The 16,864-nt window shown below is 39.9% G+C and overlaps 1 pseudogene; it reads right to left on the bottom strand.

Moving 5' to 3' along the window:
- Window positions 1-989: 989 nt before the first annotated feature.
- LOC109904185 (interferon-induced helicase C domain-containing protein 1-like) lies at window positions 990-12,553 on the bottom strand (annotated as a pseudogene).
- Window positions 12,554-16,864: the final 4,311 nt, after the last annotated feature.

Below are 16,864 nucleotides of genomic sequence, written 5' to 3' on the forward strand. Positions count from 1 at the left end.
GAGTTTTTTTTCTCTTCCTGATAACAACAAAAATACTAAGAATTATGATCTTTCTGATTCATCCCCTATGTGTAGGTGAAAAGCAGGAAATATACACTGAGAGTACAAATCATTAGGAACACCTTCTCTTTCCATGATCAGGTGAATCCAGGTGAAAGTTATGATCCCTTATTGATGTCATTTGTTAAATCCACTTCAATCAGTGTAGATGAAGGGGAAGAGACAGGTTAAAGAAGTATTTAAGTGCCTTTGAATGGGGTATATTAGTAGGTGCCAGGCACACCGGTTTCAGTGTGTCAACAACTGCGATGCTGCTGGGTTTTTCACACAACAGTTTCCTGTGTGTATCAAGAATGGTCCACCACCCAAAGGACATCCAGCCAACTTGACACAATATTGGCCAGCATCCCTGTTGAATGATTGACACCTAGTAGAGTCCATGCCCCGACAAATTGAGGCTGTCTGATGGCAAAAAGGTGTGCAACTTAATATTAGAAATGTGTTTGTAATGTTTTCTACAGTCAGTCTATGGCTTTCCTGCATGTAAAAAGTTAATTTACATTTTCAGGCAAGTGATCATAATCTTCAGGCAACAAAACGTACTCCTGATTTGCTAGATGAGCAAGTGCCTTTCAGACTTTAACGTCAAATGTTGTCTATTATAGGTCAACACCAACATCTTTCTCTCTTTACAGAAATAGGACAGGGAATAGGCCTACCTGTCCACAGTTTGCATGCTATGAAACGGTCTTGTAGTCCGTTAGCCTCTCAGTAAGTGATGTGTTTTTTCTTTGATTTCTCTTTTCGCCGGGAACTTTTCATTCAGACATTGTTTCAGTAATAACTTAATCGTTCGTTGAGGGTCTGGATTCTGTATCGAGTTATGCATTGTAAATAAAAATTTGGGGTTTTGGGATATATATTTCAATTTTCTAACGCTATAACATGAGTGCATGACAAAAAATATTTACCAACAAGTGTGTACTAAATATTAGGCTACAATCTTGCACAGGTTGGGTTACTTTGACAAGAGGACAGTGTTTGCAGCAGAACATACTTAAATTGGTGTTTCACATTGACTGGTTTATTGCAGCTTCCACAGCTGAGCTTCACTTTGGACGGGGTCTCCTATTTCATGCCTTTCCGCTTTTCCATGGTTGTTCGCACTCTTTCATCCATGATCGCCTGAATGTAAAATTCCTTAATCTAGCAACAAACAATTGAAACACAATTAGTATATACATTTTTTACATTACGGATGTGGACTCAACTAGGTTCAAGAAGTCAATCAAATCTTAAAATGATTTTACTCAATTGCAGGAAAACAATTCATTTAATATCAAGCTGGAAGTTACGATTTGAGAGTGGAGGCATATCCTTTTGTCATATTCCTCTTGATCTAATTTCTTGACTTTATCGGTGGCTTTGCTCATTATCTTCTCATGGTACTCACTGACACTCTCGCTCAGCAACCCCAGAACCCTCCCCCGCCACTAAAGTGTAACTACTGTCCTCGCCTCTGCCTCGGGCCTAAGACATGAAAACAGTAAACAGGCTCTCATTAAACCATGGCAACGGGAGCTTGAAGTGATGCTAACAGTATGATGATGCAGATTGAGTTATACATTGTCTGCTAACCGTTATACCGTGAATACATTGTCTGCTAACCGTTATACATTATACACCATTATACTGCTAATACATTATACTATTTATTTATCTCATGTGGCGCATACCAAAGAGTTAGCGGACAATAGAGAATCTTAGTTCATAGTTCTTAGTTAATAATGACACCGTGGATATTGACTAATAATAACATGAATTTGGCAAAGCCAGTTAACCTTTTAAATCACTGACCAGAATCATAGTGATCTCATTGGTCACAAGCTATCGTATCAAAATGTCACATGCTGCTATGTCCAGACCGTCTTCAGCCACTGTTGTTGCAATCTCCATGTTCCAAAACTTCCCTTTGTTCTGCCTGATAGACACAAATGTGGGAAAAATAAAATACAGTGCATTTGGAAAGTATTCAGAGCCCTTCACTTTTTCCACATTTTGTTGCGTTACAGCCTCATTGTAAAATTTATGAAATATTTGTGTATATATATATATATATATATATATATATAAATAGATACTGTGCAGCGAGCTTGAGAGGATCTGCAGAGAAAAATGGGAGAAACTCCCCAAATATAGGTGTGCCAAGACTCGAGGCTGTAATCGCTGCCAAAGGTGCATCAACAAAGTACTAAGTAAAGGGTCTGAATACTTATGTAAATGTGATATTTCTGTTTTTGCTTTGTCATTATGTTGTATTGTGTGTAGATTGATGAGGGGAAGAAACAATATCATCAATTGCAAAATAAGGCTGTAACATGACAAAATATGGAAAAAGTCAAGGGGTTTGAATACTCTCCGAATACACTGTATATTAAATTATTGAATACAATGTACCTAAGCACAACTTTACAGACCACAGGATGTGTGACATCATGAATTAATTAGTCAAACAAAGATGAACCACTTTGATGGAATAATACAATCATCAATTTAAGTACATTTTTACACATTCAATGTTTTCAAAGTAGTTTTGATCATATCATCTATTTAAGTAAACAACAGACTTGGCTGGCAGCCAGTCTTTGTAAAATTGGAAACAGTACACTCACAGCAGTCATTGGTTTCACTTTACTCTGGTCTCCTCCAATCACATGGCAAGCTTTTACTCAGACTTCCTCAAACTTTGAGTTCTCCTGAACCAATTGAGCTAATGCAATGGTACTGCAATGGGTCTTGGTGAACATGATCCCCCTCTCCTTCTCTCTAAATGTAAACTCTTGCAGGATCTTGGTTCTCAACTTAGAAAGGCTATTATATTCATACTGGGGAAGCTTAGCCAATTCCTGCACATTCTCTTTGCTATCTGCAAGAAAGTATATTTGGAAGAAAGCCATGCAAAATAGTTAAACTCCCAGACATCAATGTAGGGCTACTTTACAGACTAAAAACACTAGATATACAGTATGCTACCTTTAAAAAGTGTGAAGAGGAATCTCTCTGTGTCGGTCTTAATGATGGCCACCTCGCCCTCAGGGGCCACTTTCTTCTTCAGCTCCTCGTAAAAGTATTTGTCCAGGAAGCTGAAGGCATCACACATGCGGATGGTTTTGCTCAGGTACAAGGCCTAGTTGTACTGCCGTAGATGCTCCAGCACAAACATTCACCTTCTGATTCTCCTCTTTTGCAGCTGTAGGAAAACATAGATAATTGCTTTGGAATGTACATTTGGGGTATAACAGGGTGTCATGACACTTGGTATGAAAAATGGTTGAAAAATAATCTTATCGGTAGCCTTCAAGTACAGTAGAACATGAAAATAACCGTGTTATCTCATCCTTTTGTTATTTCCGGACCACCCACTGCTCTGGGTGCCTAGGTCGCAGGTAGGGTTTCAGTATATGCATCTCTTAATTCATAATCTCTCTCTACTGGAAATAACAAGAGTACCTATTTTCTCTGTTCAGCAGTGGCCATGTTTTAGTGTTGTTCTTTTTACTGTCATAATTTTAGATGAGTCCAAGTTTGCACAGATCTACAAAAGACAAAACATGAGTTGAATGAATGAGCAAAAACATCCAAACTAATATGACAAGGTTTCACATATATCAGAAACCATCTAACTCTGTAATAAAGATTATCAATTCAATACTTACAAAGTAGTGTTCCATTAAATCAATCACATAGATTAGTGATAAAATAAAACAACAATAACTTTTTCATCACCGGTTCAGTGTGACCTGTAGAGAGTTAAAATAAAAAGCTGTTTCCAACATTTTCCTGTGTGGTGAAAGTATGAGAGGCATGGTAAGATTTATGGCTGCCTGGAGTGCGGGGGCCATGTGGAACATTGGAAACAGCTTGGCTGAGCAGGGGTTTGCACTGAGCAGTGTACTAACTGAATGAGGGAGGAACTGAGGGAGGGTGAGGAACTGCTTGACTGGGAGGGAGGAAATTGTTCAATGAACAGAGGGAGGGCAAGAATGAGAATGATGAGGGTGTGTGTGTGTGTCTAGAGAGAGAGAAAGAGGGAGAAAAAAAGAGATGTAGCTTAGTAATGCATGTTATTTACTTGTAGAATGTGCTCCTCGACTTCCTCCATTTTATTGGCTCCCCCAACGCCGGGTGAGACGGCCAAGCCCAGGGTCTGTGGGGGCCACTGTATCCTTCTGCTCTTCCCTTAATGTGGCGTTTTTGTGTTTCTGCTTCAGGTAATGGATCAGAATGTGGTTGTACACTCTTAGAAAAAAAGGTGCTAAGTAGAACCATACAGGGTTCTTCGGTTTGTCCCCATTGGGGAACCCTATTTGGTGCAAGGTAGAACCCTTTGCAGAGGGTTCTCCCTAGAACCCTTCATGTAGGGTTATTCATAGAAACCCCTGTATATGGTTCTAACTAGAACACTCTATGAAGGGTTATGCCTAGGACCCTCTATGAATGGCTCTACCAATAACAACTTTACCATTTTAAAGTTATTCCTAGAATCCTCTATGAAGGGTTCTACCAATAACAACTTTATAATTTTAAGGTTTTCCTAGAATCCTCTATGAAGGGTTCTACCAATAACAACTTTATAATTTGAAGATTTTTCCTAGAACCCTCTATGAAGGGTTCTTCCGAGAACCCTTTTTTGGGGGGGTTTTCCTAGAACTAATGGTTCCACCAGCCTTATTAGCCTTTACAATTGAATTATATATGACAATACATTACATACATTGCCTTCAGAATGTATTCACACCCCTTGACTTATTCCACATTTTGCTGTGTTACAAAGTGGGATTAAAATGGATTAAATTATTATTATTTAAAAAAATAGTCAACGATCTACACAAAATAATCTGTAATGTCAAAGTGAAAAAAAGCATTTTTTTTAACAATTGTTATAATTTACGAAAAATAAAACGCTTTTAGTATATATCTTGATTCCATAAGTATTCAGCTCCCTGAGGCAATACATTTTAGAATTTCCTTTGTCAGCGATTACAGCTGTGAGTTTTTCTGCGTAAGTCTCTAAGGGCTTTGGACACCTGGATTGTACAATATTTACACATTATTCTTTAAAAAGTTCTTCAAGCTTTGTCAAGTTGGTTGTTGATCATTGCTAGACAGCCATTTTCAAGTCTTGCCATTGATTTTTTTAAGGTGATTTAAGTCAAAACTGGAACTAGCCCACTCAGGAACAATCAATGTTGTCTTCGAAAGCAACTCCAGTGTATATTTGGCCTTGTACTTTGGTTATTGTCCTACTGAAGGGTTAATTTTTCTCCCGTGTCTTTTGTAAAGCAATCTGAACCACCTTTTCCTCTAGGATTGTCAGCGATTGGATGCAGAGTGAAAGCGGAGTCAGGCGCAGGTATAGAGTAATCTAACTGAGTTTACTCAAAGAATAAAGCAAAATTCCAAATAGGAATATACAACACAACTCTAACACAAACACAACCACTAATGACATGAACAATCACGGACAGAACAGAAATGTATGTCAGATGGTTAAATAGGGAATGTAATGAGGGAATGTAAAACAGGTGTGTGTAATCAGACAAAACAAAACGAAAGAGAAAAATTGATCGGTAGTGACTAGAAAGCCGGTGACGTCGACCACCGAACACCACCCGAACAAGGAGAAGGGCCGACTTCGGCGGAAGTCGTGACAAGGATTTTTCCTGAGCTTAGCTCTATTTCATTTATTTTTTATCCACAAACCTCCTGTCCTTGCCAATGACAAGCATACCCATAACATGATGCAGCCACCACCATGCTTGGAAACATGAAGAGTTATTTAGAGGATTACACATCACGCTTTTGTTGGGTTACCTTCCTGTGTTATATACAGTTGAAGTCGGAAGTTTACATACACTTAGGTTGGCGTCATTAAAACTCGTTTTTCAACCACTGCACAAATGACTTGTTAACAAACTATAGTTTTGGCAAGTCGGTTAGGACATCTACATTGTGCATGACACTTTGTCATTTTCCAACAATTGTTAACAGACAGATTACTTCACTTATAATTCACTGTGTCACAACTCCAGTGGGTCAGAAGTTTACATACACTAAGTTGACTGTGCCTTTAAACAGCTTGGAAAATTCCAGAAAATTATGTCATGGCTTTAGAAGCATCTGATAGGCTAATTGACATCATTTTTGGCAATCGGAGGTGTACATGTGGATGTATTTCAAGGCCTACCTTTAAACTCAGTGCCTCATTGCTTGACATCATGGGGAAATCTAAATAAATCAGCCAAGACCTTTAAACAATTCCTGGCATTTAATCCTAGTAAAAATTATTTCTCTTAGGTCAGTTAGGATCACCACTTTATTTTAAGAATGTGAAATGTCAGAATAATAGTAGAGAGAATGATTTATTTCAGCTTTTATTTCTTTCATCACATTCCCAGTGGGTCAGAAGTTGAGATACACTCAATTAGTATTTGGTAGCCTTGCCTTTAAATTGTTTAACTTGGGTAAAATGTTTCGGGCAGCCTTCTACAAGCTTCCCACAATAAATTGGGTGAATTTTGGCCCAATCCTCCTGACAGAGCTGGTGTAACTGAGTCAGGTTTGTAGGCCTCCTTGCTCGCATAAGCTTTTTCAATTCTGCCCACAAATGTTCTATAGTATTGAGGTCAGGGCTTTGTGATGGCCACTCCAATACCTTGACTTTGTTGTCCTTAAGCCATTTTGCCACAACTTTGGAAGTATGCTTGGGGTCATTGTCCATATGCGACCAAGCTTTAAATTCCTGACTGATGTCTTGAGATGTTGCTTCAATATATCCACGTAATTTTCCATCCTCATGATGCAATCTAATTTGTGAAGCACATCAGTCCCTCCTGCAGCAATGCACCCCCACATCATGATGCTGCCACCCCCGTGCTTCACGGTTGGGATGGTGTTCTTCGGCTTGCAAGCCTCCCCCTTTTTCCTCCAAACATAATGATGGTCATTAAGGCCAAACAGTTCTATTTTTGTTTCATCAGACCAGAGGACATTTCTCCAAAAAGTAAAATCTTTGTTCCCATGTGCAGTTGCAAACCGTAGTCTGGCTTTTTTATGGCTGTTTTGGAGCCGTGGCTTTTTCCTTGCTGAGCGGCCTTTCAAGGTTATGTCGATATAGGACTCGTTATACTGTGGATATAGATACTTTTGTACCTGTTTCCTCCAGCATCTTCACAAGGTCCTTTGTTGTTATTCTGAGATTGATTTGCACTTTTCGCACCAAAGTACGTTCATCTCTAGGAGACAAAACGTGTCTCCTTCCTGAGCGGTATGATGGCTGCGTGGTCCCATGCTGTTTATACTTGCGTACTATTGTTTGTACAGATGAACATGGTACCTTGAGGTGTTTGGAAATTGCTCCCAAGGATGAACCAGATTTGTGGAGGTCTACAATTTGTGGAGGTCTTGGCTGATTTCTTTTGATTTTCCCATGATGTCAAGCAAAGAGGCACTGAGTTTGAAGGTAGGCCTTGAAATACATCCACAGGTACACCTGAAATTGATTCAAATGATGTCAATTAGCGTATCAGAAGCTTCTAAAGCCATGACATCCTTTTCTGGATTTTTCCAAGCTGTTTAAAGCCCAGTCAACTTAGTGTATGTGAACGTCTGACCCACTGGAATTGTGACACAGGGAATTATAAGTGAACTAATCTGTCTGTAAACAATTGTTGGAAAAATGACTTGTGTCATGCACGAAGCAGATGTCCTAACCAACTTGCCAAAACTATAGTTTGTTAACAAGAAATGTGTGGGGTGGTTGAAAAACAAGTTTTAATGACTCCAACTTAAGTGTATGTAAACTTCCAACTTCAACTGTATATACACGTGTTTGTTTTGGGCTTCGTCTACGTCATTGTCATGACTTACTTTATTTTGGGTGGAGAAATTTAAAAAACGATCACGTATTCCTGCGCCTGTCTCCTATCATTATACAGCATGACAGAGTGATGTGTTGTATTTGCCCCAAACATAAATCTTTGTATTCAGGACATAAAGTTCATTTCTTTGCCATATTTTTGTACTTCAGTGCCTTTATTGCAAACAGGATGAATGTTTAGGACTTTGTACAGGCTTCTTTATTTTCACTCTGTCATTTAGGTTCGTATTGTGGAGTAACTTTAATTTTGCTGATCCATCCTTAGTTTTTCACAACCATTCAACTCTATAACTGTTTTAAAGTCACCATTGGCGTCATGATGAAATCCCTGAGCGGTTTCCTTCCTCTCCGGCAACTGAGTTAGGAAGGACGCCTGTATCTCTGTAATGACTGGGTGTATTGATACACCATTGATACACTAATTAATAACTTCACCATGCTCAAAGAGATATTCAATGTCTGCTTTTTATTATTTTACCCATCTACCAATAGGTGCCTTTCTTTGCAAGGCATTGGAAAACCTTACAGATAATTGTATGAATGGGGTACAGAGAGGAAGTTCTCATTAAAAAAAATCATGTTAAACACTATTATTCCACACGGAGTGAGTGCTTGCAACATATTATGTGACTTGTTAAGAACATTTTTACTATTGAATATATTTAGGCTTGCCATAACAACAAATACGTATTGACTGAAGACACTTCAGCTTCTCGTTTTTAATGAATTTGTAAAAATGTCTAAAAACCTATTTCCACTTTGACATTATGGGGCATTGTGTGTAGGCCAGTGACCAACATTCTCAATGTAATCTGTTTTAAATTCAGCCTGTAACACAACAACATGTGATAAAAGTCAAGTAGTGTGAATACTTTCTGACGGCACTGTATATCATAAGACCTTTCTTTGACGGTCAAGTTTTACCCTAACACAGCAGTGTTAGGAAACTCCTGGTTTACAGGCCACATCAGGCCTGAAAGTCACATTATGTTGGCTTGCAAAGTGATGTTTAATTCATATAGGAATCAAGCCAGAGTTAGGATATCCAACAAGTGGAATATTTTATCACCTGCAACCTACATTCAGAATGACTGCAAGGGTAGGGCTGATTGGATGCTGAGACTACCCCAATCATCTAAACTGGAACAACCATCTCAGTAATGGGTACAATAAGTCCAACTACTAACAGAGTGGATGAGTTTAGAAAAATCTATGCTATTTATCTTTGTGTAGCATGAGATTAATAAATCAATTCAAAAACACAGATATTAAAACCAACAATTATGAAAATTACCCTGCAATAGAGCATGCTAGGAAATATAATATATGGTTCTATATAGAATCTTTCTTGCCTTCTAAAGAAGCCCTCTTGCCTTCCAAAAAATCATGAAAGAACCCTTTCTTCCATCAACAGTTCTTATGAAGTTAAAGGTTATAGTAGAACACTTTGCCTTGCAAATAACCTTTGTCTTCCAAAAAGGGGTTCTTCAGATCAAAACCGTTCTTGGTAGAACCCGATCCCTCTTCAAAGAACCCTTTTGGAACCTTTTTTTCTACTGGTGTAGACCCATCCCTTTTTGTGTGCGATGGCAATCAGTGACACATCTACACCACAGAAATACGGAGCAAAACACAAGTCAACAAAAAGACAATGAAAGGTATTGGTTTAACATCAGAATATGTGTCATATGATGGATACACTGCAGGTCACAGCTGGTGTACATTTCAAATCATAAACATCCCTGCTATTACTCATTCAACAGTCTAAAACCGCCTGACCCTCATAGATTGTAGAAAAGCATCTGCTGAGGCCAGCTTGGTCTGCTGATCACTTTGTCTCCTCTAATGTCTGATTTTCCCATTACATTGTACCGTGGGTCTTGTTACATTGCTGTCAGCTTCCTAGGAACAAGAGTTTGCTTTAGCTTTACTACCGGTATTCAACCTCTCCTTTGTTTTCTCTCCCATAATGCTAGTGCTGTAAATATACAAGTGGCTTATTGACACCCACAAATTTCAGTCTTCCTCCCTGCCTCTGTCTGAGTTACTCCCACACTAACCACCACTTTTCTAGGAAGTCTACGATGCAGTTTCAACCACACCGCATGACTGCTGTGGCGCTAGAGGCCATTTATCAGAAGGGGGGTTAAATGCGCATTTCACAGCAACGAGAGATGTGTGATGGGGTATGAACATTCACAAATACAACTTTAAACAGGAGTGCTACAAATCCCTTCCCCGGAGGGGCATAGGAGCCTGAAGTAGAACATTCAGTCTGATGCAGTGACAGAGGCTCTCTTGTGAATTTGATAAGGCACACACTGATGGCTTGAACAGACGTGTGGCCTGGAAAGCAGCAGAAAAAATGGAACCCTCTCAGGCGTTTCAACAAACAGCATATGTTACACTGAGGGATATTCCACCTTGGACTGGCGAGTGCCAGCAAGAGCAAGCAGGAGAGCCAGAAGCAACTGACTGACAAAAACCTGTCAGATGAATTCTCAGAGGAAACACACTGCTGTTTACTTTTGATTCCAAAATTCAAATCCCTGGTAACTTCCACAGCTGTGGGCAGAAAACTAACTTTGGGGTAAGGCAAAGCATTGGCTGAGAAAAAACAGACGGTCAAAGATTTGATAGAACGTGAACAGCTACCTGTAGATTTGTTATTTACCATTACTACCATCATCACTCACATTGTCGTAATCAAGAAATGTCAAACCTGAAAGTTGAATCCCGTCATCATCTCCACCGTGAGGCCTTTTCAAGTAGTTCTCCAGAATCTGGGCCGTACAGATGATGATAGCATTTTTCTGGTCAATCTCTATGAAGGAGATTTTGAGCTAGGAGTCCCCACTGACCCTCTCCACATTGTATTTGTGTTTCAGGAACTTCCAGAACTCTGTGAAGTAGTGCTGCTCCACCAGGGGCACCTGAAGGAGCACACATTATTAAAAAGATGAAAGATGTGAGGGTCTGCCTCTAAAAACAATGATATACTGGATTTCTCACTGTCGTGTTTGAAAATGCCACCATTTAATCAACAGAGTTAATCAATAGACTCGACTTGTGACACAAAAGTGGTTCACTTTGTTTGAGGGGGGGGGTTTCAAGTAGGTTGATTGGTTTTCAGTTTGTGGAGGTACTTGGATGGGGAAACACTCCCTTTCCAGAAACAGCACTAGGAAAGTCATTTTTTTCAATCTCTACTTTAATGAAAATGCATATCACATGGTGGGTTTTATTGAATGATATTCCTCAAATTGGTCACATGGATTGGGATGTATTTTGAGATACGCATCATTTATACGCAAAACTTTCTATTGAGAAGAAAATAGGTTTTATCATCCATGTGAAACCCGCTCGATTGTCATATGACAAGGTTTTTTTCAGATATAGAAAGTCTGTGCCAAGCTGAAATGTTGTAGTGGGGTATTTTCATACTTTTCAACATAAACTTTGTGAAGTGTAGAGAGACATAAATTGTGTCTTGCCCAGTACTATACTGAGCTAGCAGTTATTTGTGATCCATATAGCTTTGCTACAATACACAAGCATACAGACACAGATTGTTTGCATAAGACATTTTATGGAAAACTGGAGTTAGTACCTTCTTAACCAGGACAATATAAACAGCAACTCTGGTTTTACCACTTCCTGTTGAGAGGCATATGATGATGTTTTTTCTCTCCAAGGCGGGCCATGGCCATCTGATAATTTTGAAGAATAATGTCATCTTTTCTAGAGCCTCAAGCAGCAGGAAAGCACTCTAAAGTACAGCAGAGTAGAGAGGTTCATAACAAAACTGCTGTCCACGTCAGCACCCTACAATTAGGGCCTACGGTTACAACATTCCCAGCAAGTCAAGGCTTGGTTTGTCATTGTATGGGGTTTGGTGTTACGCTGAACTGTGTCCTTCTCAACCCTGCTGTTAAAACAACATCATACTGTATAGACATGGAACACTTTTTAACCTCCCTACTGTCTCCCAGACATTGTATGTTAGTGGTCTCTGTCTTGCCTGAAGGGACACTATTAAATTGCAACACAAAACTATGGAGATGGAGAGATAAGATCCTAAACTCAATAGGAAATAGACATTGAACTTTGTGGACTTCTTTTCTTTTATTAGCAATTCCCTGACCTCTGACTTATTAGAGGAAATGCCTCCATTATCCATGGTTAATGCCATGTCAATAAGATACGAATCCCACACAGACTGGTTTTCTGTCTACTACGTCAATATATTATGAAGCATTTCCAATATATTCTTTTAGCAGAGCAACACACATGCCACTGGTTCATGGAAACACAACATCACCTCAGATGTATTGGATCTGCTCACATCAAGCATTGTGCTCAACTTCCAGAGTAGCTATGCAGTATAACATTTAATTTTTCTTGTGGGGACTCACGATCTTGATAGCAGAGTAATGTAAGCAAGATTGACAGTAAGTCGAAATCAAGGCAGTACAACACTATGGTGTCATCAGAGGCCGGTTTGAGTGACAGGAGCTATCAGCATCAATGTGTCAGGCTTCACCTGTCCTTGTCCTCCTGTTAGCTCACCTGCCACATCACATTGACGTCCCATGACTCATCATCACTCCACATCATCATTATGATGTCATATACCCCTTCTGGTGGATTCATGCCATAAATATCAATTGGAGGATTTATAAAGAGAACCAATCAGTCATCACTATTACATGAGGTGAGCAGAGTAAACGTTGCCTCTGAAAGGGCATACACTTACTCATAATTAAATTCAAGTGTTAGCGTGTGAAAGATTATGATCTCAAGGCATCATTAACATAAATTCAAATCTCTTTCTGACAACAAAAAGAAAGGAGAGGCTTCCTGGAAAACCCAGACCTACACTATATACACAAAAGTATGTGGACACCCCTTCAAATTAGCGTATTCAGCTATTTTAGCCACACAGATGTGACAGATGTATAAATTGAGCACACAGGCATGCAATCTCAATACACAAACATTGGCTGTAGAATGGCCTTACTGAAGAGCTCAGTGACTTTCAACGTGGCACCGTCATAGGATGCCACCTTTCCAACAAGTCAGTTCATCAAATTTCTGCCCTGCTAGAGCTGTCCCTGTCAACTGTGGGTGCTGTTATTGTAAAGTTGAACATGTCTAGGAGCAACAACGGCTCAGTCCGTGAAGTGGTAGGCCACATAAGCTCACAGAATGAGATTGATGAGTGCTGAAGCATGCAGAGCGTAAAAATCCTCTGTCCTCGGTTGTAACACTCACTTCCTAGTTCCAAACAGTCTCTGGAAGCAAAGTAGCACATTCACTGTTAGTTGGGAGCTTCATGAAATGGATGTCCATGGCGGAGCAGCCGCACCCAAGCAAATGCGGTGTAAAGCGGTGTAAAGCTCTCCGACTCTGGAGCAGTGGAAACACGTTCTCTGGAGTGATGAATCACGCTTCACCATTTGGCAGTCCAACGGACAAATCTGGGTTGCCAGGAGAACACTACCTGCCCCAATGCATAGTGCCGACTGTAAAGTTTGGTGGATGAGGAATGATGGTCTGGGGCTGTTTTTCATGGTTCGGGCTAGGTCCCTTAGTCCCAGTGAAGGGATATCTTAACACTACAGTATACAATGACATTCTAGACGATTCTGTGCTTCCAACTTTTGGGGAAGGCCCTTTCCTGTTTCAGCATGACAATGCCCCCATGCACAAAGTGAGGTCCATACAGGTCCATACAATGGTTTGTCAAGATCGGTGTGGAAGAACTTGACTGGCCTGCACAGAGCCCTGACCTCACCCCATTGAACACCTTTAGGATGGATTGGAACGTCGACTGTAAGCCAGGCCTAATCGCCCAACATCAGTGCCTGACCTCACTAATGCTCTTGTGGCTGAATGGAAGCAAGTCCCCACAGAAATGTTCCAACATCTAGTGGAAAGCCTTCCCAGAAGTTTAGAGGCCGTTATTGCAGCAAAGGGAGGACCAACTCCATATTAATGCCCATGATTTTGGTATAAGATGTTTGACGAGCAGTCCACATACTTTTGGTCAAGTAGTTTTTGTATGTACACAAAGCTATGACATGTAATTTAATTCAACAAATGTGATGATGAAACTGAAATTAAACGCTATTTGACCTGATGCTTGCAGAGTTGTGTTGGGAGTTTATTTTACTAAATGCAGTTATGAGGAGGAAGTACACATTTTTTGTTTGGTAAAATGCTATTTCACTAATGAATCATAACCATGCAACAACATCCAACCCTTTCTTTAGACCTTTTATGGAGTCTAAATAGCATGTGGTTGCAATTTGGAGCTTTGGCTATGTTCCGTCCTGTTTAACCTCTGTGTGGTTTGTCCATGATACACATGGAACATATTCTCTGAGCCAAATAGGACAGGCTCTAGGAACTCTTCCATTCAAACTTCTCTCTGATTCCATTTTCCTCTTACCCAAACTATGGATTCTCCTCCAAATGGGAAATCAACTGCAAGTTCCTTTCATGCTATCTTATTCAAAACTCAAGTACAAGCAACAATAGTGAAATTGGGTTTTTATTTTCGTAACAAGGCTTACTTTCCGTTGGATTATGGTGATTAATTACAGACTGGACTCAGTTTATCATGCATCCTTTCGCTTTGTTACTAATGGGCTGGTCCTCGCTTTACATGCGCAGCTACATAGTATATGTTTTCCTAAACAAAGCCCTTCTGGGTAAACTCCCTCTCGACCTCTGTAGTTAACCTTTATTTAACTAGGCAAGTCAGTTAAGAACAAATTCTTATTTAGCCTGCTCTCCTTCACAACTAACAATATGGCGCCAACAGACATGGTAGCCCTGTTCTTAGCTCCTAGGCAACTTTGCTACAAGCATTTCTCTGCACATCTGCAAAATGTATAAGCGACTCATACAATTTGATTTGACTTACCCGATGCAGTTTACTAGAAGGTTGCTAACTACTTATAGTCCTGAGGTCCACTACTGAGTTCGGCAAGACTGTCTTTTCCTATTGTGCACCAGAAGCATGGGACTGTCTGCAACGTATGCTTAAACTTGATGTACATGTGCCCCTCATTTAGTTTAAAACTCTGGTACAAAATTCTGTTCAGGAGGAGTGCAAATGTTTCCTTTAACCCCCCAAAATGCTTATTATAACTTTACTATAATTACATATTCATCAAATTATTTTAGTGATCTGATGTAATACTTTTATATCAGCGAAACATCAGCTGTTGAGCTTTGATTGAAGGTCCTGACATGTAATGTTGAATGTTTAAAATCCATAAAACAATGAAGAGAGCTTTCAAGTAATGTTAGGAGGACATGATGCAATATAGGACTGACATCACAGCATGTTCAGAAGAAACAAGAACAGTGAGTGAGTAACTTCCTGTTGACTTAAGGTAAACATACAAAAATAATACCGCCCTGGGTTTCATTGCACATTTGGCTTTCATTTGAAGCCAGCTTGACAAGCTCCTCCTACATATTTCCAGCATTTCCTCACTCTTCCCATAAATTATTCAACCGATTCCACCAAAGTTTGTTTCGAGTTGAATGCTAACTGACACGATACAAGTGCTGCTAACTTCATCCAGAACTGCGGACTGTAGAATGAGGGATGGATTAGAACTCCCCTTAAAGTGCGACTTTTTGATGGTTCCCAACTTTGTATAAAGAGGAGTTCAGTATGACTATATACAGTGCATTCAGAAAGTATTCAGACCCCTTCACTTTTTCCACATTTTGTTATGTAACAGTATATTCTAAAATGTATTAAATTGTTGTGGATTTGCGCATCAATCTATACACAATACTCCATAATGACAAAGAAAAAATGTTTTTTTAAATGTTGGTAAACTAGGGTTATTGTCCTGTTGGAATGTGAACCTTTTGCCACAGTCTGAGTTCCTGAGTGCTCTGGAGCAGGTTTTCATCAAGGATCTCTCTGTACTTTGCTCCGTTCATCTGTCCCTCGATCCTGCCTAGTTTTCCAGTCCCGTCCGCTGAAAACCATCCCCACTGCATGATGCTAGTAACACCATGCTTCACCTTAGTGATGGTCAGGTTTCTTCCAGATGTGACGCTTGGCATTCAGGCCAAAGAGTTCAACCTTGGTTTCATCAGACCAGAGAATCTTGTTTCTCATGGTCTGATAGTCTCTAGGTGCCTTTTGGCAAACTCCAAGCGGGCTGTCATGTGTCTTTTACTGAGGAGTGACTTCTGTCTGGCCCCTCTACCATAAAGGCCTGATTGGTGGAGTGATGCAGAGATGGTTGTCTTTCTGGAAGGTTCTCCACAGAGTAATTCTAGAGCTCTGTCAGAGTGACCATCGGGTTCTAAAAAAAGTTCCAAAAAACTGTTTTTGCTTTGTCTTTATTGGGTATAGTGTGAAGATGGCTGAGGATCATTATTTTTTAAACCCATTTGAGTTATTCTGTAATGTAACAAAATGTGGAAAAAGTCAAGGGATCTGAATACTTTTCGAATGCACTGTATCTGGTGTATTGATCATGTTTAAGCAATAAGACCTGAGGTGGTGTGGTATATGGCCAATACCACTGGCTAAGTGTTGTTATTATGCATGACACAACGCGGAGTGCCTGGATACAGCCCTTAGCCGTGGTATATAGGCCTTATACCACTAACCAGACTGTACCACAACCAGCCGTGATTGGGAGTCCCACAGGGCGGTGCACAATTGGCCCAGCGTTGTCCGGTGTAGGCCGTAGGTTTGGCCAGTGTAGGCCGTCATTGTAAATAAGAATTTGTTCTTAACTGACTTGGCTAGTTAAATAAAGGTTAAATAAAACATAAATAAAAACCTGAGGTACCTTACAGTGGCTTGGGAAAGTATTCACCCCCTTTGGTATTTTTCCTATTTTGTTGCCTTACAACCTGGAATTAAAATGTATTTTTAGG

The sequence above is a fragment of the Oncorhynchus kisutch genome, linkage group LG2 (assembly GCF_002021735.2).
Source record: "Oncorhynchus kisutch isolate 150728-3 linkage group LG2, Okis_V2, whole genome shotgun sequence".
Taxonomy (NCBI): Eukaryota; Metazoa; Chordata; class Actinopteri; order Salmoniformes; family Salmonidae; genus Oncorhynchus; species Oncorhynchus kisutch.